Genomic DNA, 4,327 nt, shown 5'->3' with positions numbered 1-4,327 from the left:
ACCCCCCAATGCGGGTTGGGGCTGTGTATCACAAAAAAAAAAAAAAAAAAAAACCATAGGAAAACATGCTTTTCCATCCCCAGCTGGAAGAGACACCCTGTCATGTCCACTGAGAGCAAATATGTAGGGATGTTCTCAGGTTTTTTGAGTGGGTTTTTAAAAAAAATATTTAATTAATTTTATTTGTGTTTATTATTTTAATTTGCTATAGGGCATGTGCATTCACTAGAGAGAGAGAGAAAGAGAGAGAGAGAGAGAGAGAGAGAAAGAGAGAAGCAAGTCGCCAGGTCTAGGACTCAACTATGGTCGTCCACACGGGAGTCCAGTGCCTTAACCACCACGTCACCTGCTGGCCCCCTGTTCTCTGTTTTTTAGTGATCCAGGAGGGGTGACTCTCTTTCAACAGAAGCCCCTCCATTAACCCGTGACTCTCACTTGCCATTTCCTCACAGGACTCTTAGAATAAGTAGCCTGTGGATTGTGCTTCTCCACCCCCTTACCTCTCCCCATCACACCCCTTGGTTCACACTGGATGGAGATTGACTTCCATAGCCTCATCGGCCTTACTTCCTCTGCACGACTTTATGCATACTAATCCGTCCCTTTCCCAGTGGGACCTGGAACTTCAGAAAAGGACCAGGTGGTTGCTTTGGCATCAGCCCTGACCTCCTACCAAGACGATGTCATAGTCCCATGCAGTGACATGGTAAGTGTGTCATGTTGTGGAAGCTTCCAGGAGATGGGGGCAAGGGGAGCTGCTCCTTTGGAGAAAAATGCAGGAAGGAGGTTCCAGGGCAAATGTGTCTGGGAGCCAGGAGAATATTCAGTGGAGACTTTTAGCCCAGCATCTGTTCCAGAGGGGCAGGCAGCGTCCGAGCACACCCCTGCATTCACAGCTGTGTGAACGCGGACCTGCTGTTCCATCTCCAGCCTTTCCTGTTCAGTGGTTCTGGTTTGTTATCATTCTTTCCTGTTTGGCTCAGAAAGTTCCAGAGGGGACACATTTGAGATTTCTTTCTCTGTTGTGCGCGTCGTGTGTATGTGCTGAGTCTCCACCTCATCCAGTTGTTGATGACATTTTCTCTCCCACCCCTCTCTCCTCCCCCCATCCCTCCCATGCATCCTCCAGTCTCTACTAGCATTTCTTAGAGCTGAATATAATTTCCCCCGGGAGGGACTCTGTGTTTTCTGGCTGAATTATTCTTTATACGTTTCCAGTCAAACACTTTTCCCTTTTCAGTTGCACCTCTGCATCCTTCCTCCACTTGGCTCTTGCAGCGTTTTTTCTGGGTGTTTTATTTCCTCTTCTTGCCCCTCCACTCCCACCCCCAGTGAGAACATCTCTGTGCATGTCTCACAGCCTTACATTTTCCACCAGAAAAGACATTTCCAGGGGCCTTAGCGACTTGTGAAAATTCCTTCCAAACCTGTCTCCTGGAAACAGGATGGCAGATGAAAGATTTCTTCATTAAAATTAGACCCTTTAAAGAGGCATCCAGTAAAAGCTCTGGAAATCCCCAAAGGGCCTTTGCATCGTGCTGGTGAGGAGGCTAGGAGGGAGGCCTGGCCTTTGGGCATGGGGTAGGGACAAAGGATAGCTGAGTTCTAGTCCCCACTCCTTGTGACACAGAATCCCTCCCTGGGGCAGGGCGACTGGAGCCGGATCCTGTGGACTCCCGCTCAGGCTACTTGGAACAGCCCCCAAGCGGGGTGCTGGTTGTCCTCATGACCGCCCTTCTTGGAGACTGGAATATGATTTACGACTTGAGAAGCTGTGATTTCTCATGTGGGCGCCTAACGTTTGACTGTGCAGCTGGGCGGGTCTCCTGGAAAGGACGCCAGCCTGGTCCCAGCTGGGGTCTAACGGGGCCAGCAGAGCACAACCCGAACTTGGAGGAGACTCCTGGGCTGGGCCTGGGAACGTGGGGCCTGAGAAAGTGGCTGTCAGCCTCTAACGGGAACAGGACCGGAGGAGGCGCCGGAGCCAGCGCTCTTGCAGCCAGCTCAGAGCTGGTGCTTTAGGCAGCTCACTGGCTTCTCAAATGCCCCTGCTCTGTAGGCACCAGGAAAGGAAGGCGAGCACATGGGGGGCAGTCAGGCCCATTCCTGAGGCAGACAGGAGCCCTGTCCGTATGGCCTTCGGCACCTCCATGAGGACAGAGCCAGTCAGGTCATTAGCTAGAGGACCCGATTCTCTTCCATGTGGTTGTGACCCGAATGACAGTAAGAGCAGCCCCAATACCACTACCTCCGGGTCCTCAAAGGACAGGCCTCGGCTGTTCACCATGCTGGTTTCCCTCAGACCCGATGATTTCAGGTGTGCTCCTCCTGAACAAGTCATAGTGTAAGTGGCTGCAAGCCAGGCCAGAGCCCTCGGCCACCTCCAGCCTGGCACAGCAGAGGGCAGAACGCAGGCCTGGCCTGATTCCCTTTAAGAACTGCACTCATCTGGTATTCGGCTTTCTGTGCCTGGCTTGTTTCATGTAATATTCTCAGCTGTCTTGTCACAGAGAGGAGTCCTTTCTTTTAATCCCGTGTGTGTGTGTACACCACACTTTTCCTCCGTGCACCCGTCCGTGGACACTTGTCTTGGTGCCGTATCCCGGCTACTGTGAGTATGCTGTGGTCAGCAGGGGTGTGGTGATCCCTTCAACTTACCAGTTTCATTTCCTTTGGATCTATACACACAGGGTAGGATCGCAGGGTCAGGTGGTGGGAGAAGACCGGGAAAGGGAGTGGAAAATGATAATGGGCACAACCCCCTAACCATCTCTTGTCCCCATCTTCCTGTGTCACAGAGGCTTACCAGCTCCAAGGGGCTGGGCAGAGACCATAGGGCGGACAGAACCCGCTCTACCCTGTGATTAGGGACTGGACTGGTTCCCAGGAAGGTAGGGAGAAGGTGCCAGGAATGGGCTAGGCAGGGCTTCCCATCATGGATCAAGATTCAGTCCACTTTGTCCTGAACTGGTCCTGGCTTGGTTACCTAGTTAATCTCTTGCACAGATTCTCCCACCAAAGAGGAAGAGGAGTAGGCTAGCCCAACCTACTACACACAGAGCTAGAGAGGACAGAGAAAGGGGAAAAAGGCAAAAAGTCTTCCCATGAGACTGATTGTCTTACTCCAGTAACTGGGTGTAGAGCTGAGCTCAGCCCTGAGAAACTGGAGTCCGGTGACGAAGAAAGACTTTATTTTATTATAAAACTCCCATTTTAGAGACCAGCAGTTAGCATAATGGCTATGTTGCTAGACTCCCACGTAGTCGACCGTGGTTCGAGTCCCAGACTCCGTGGCTTAAACTCACACCAGGCGCGTGTGCGTGCGTGCCCAAGATCCCGAGAGGAGAATGGAAGAGAAGGGATTGCGGTGTGGTCATTCCACCAGGGGGTGATTTCTCGCTTTCTGTCTCTCTGTCTCTCTCTGTCTCTATAGCAAAAACCTCAAAAAAAAAAAAAAAAAAAAAAAAAACTTCCATTTTATAACCTACCTGCTGGGTTCTGCCTCATCCACAGGAGGCTGCAGAAACCAGTTCTCAGTTTTGGACATAGCAGGAAGGCCAAACACAGGGAGCAAGACCACCAGGACTTGATTCTGACTGTCATCTCCCAGCTGTGAGTCTTTGAACAAATTACCCTCACATTCTCATCTGTAAAACAGGGCTACTACTAGGAAACCTCATAGGATGGTTGTAGGCATCTAATGACGTCACGTGTGTCCAGTATCTGTCATATAGTAAGTACTTGTATTAGGGTGAGTGATACAAAATATCAGGGGCTTAGTGTCTCATATCTATCCCAGTCCAGTATGGGTCAGGGGGTCCTCCTTGAAGGAGAGACCTAGGGACCTAGTCTCTTTACACCTTGTAATGTCACCATCCTCAACACGTGTCCTCTGCAGTTGCCGTGGAAGGAAGAGAGACAAAAGGATCGCTCAGGGGGATTGTGCCAGGCCTGGGAGCTGCAGATATCTTTCTGGTTGCATTGACCCGAATCCAATCTAATTGCAAAGGAAGTGAAAAATGTAATTGTCTTCCTGGGTACACAGGCAGAAAAATGGAATCGGTGAGCATCTAGCCGTCTCTGCCACTGCATACATTCAGTTTTAGCTAATAATAGTGTCGTGAGGATGATTATCTGTGAGAACGAGCACAGAAGGTGTGGTAAATCAAATGCACAAACTTCGCAGGAGGGAAGTCAAGGTTAAGCAAAGGATGCGCCCTCCATCCTCTCCTCTCCCTCCACTCTTGCCTGACGAGCCCTAGTGGTAGGAAGTGGGCTGACTGCTTTGGACCTCCCCTGTGGTCCATTCCTACTCACCTCCTTTGGC

The 4,327-nt window shown here is 50.8% G+C and overlaps 1 long non-coding RNA gene across 3 annotated transcripts in view; it reads right to left on the bottom strand.

The window, feature by feature from the left end:
- Window positions 1–660, bottom strand: part of LOC102477491 (uncharacterized) — a 12,639-nt gene extending 11,979 nt beyond the window's left edge. For all 3 annotated transcript variants that reach the window (XR_003550788.1, XR_335756.2, XR_001371016.2), the window contains exon 1: window positions 501–660. This is a non-coding gene — a long non-coding RNA (uncharacterized LOC102477491). The remainder of the gene's footprint in view (window positions 1–500) is intronic.
- Between the last annotated feature and the right edge of the window lie 3,667 nt (window positions 661–4,327).

This window comes from Tupaia chinensis, unplaced genomic scaffold (genome assembly GCF_000334495.1).
Source record: "Tupaia chinensis unplaced genomic scaffold, TupChi_1.0 Scaffold000527_1, whole genome shotgun sequence".
Classification (NCBI taxonomy): domain Eukaryota; kingdom Metazoa; phylum Chordata; class Mammalia; order Scandentia; family Tupaiidae; genus Tupaia; species Tupaia belangeri.
This window is presented reverse-complemented; position numbering and strand designations above follow the sequence as displayed.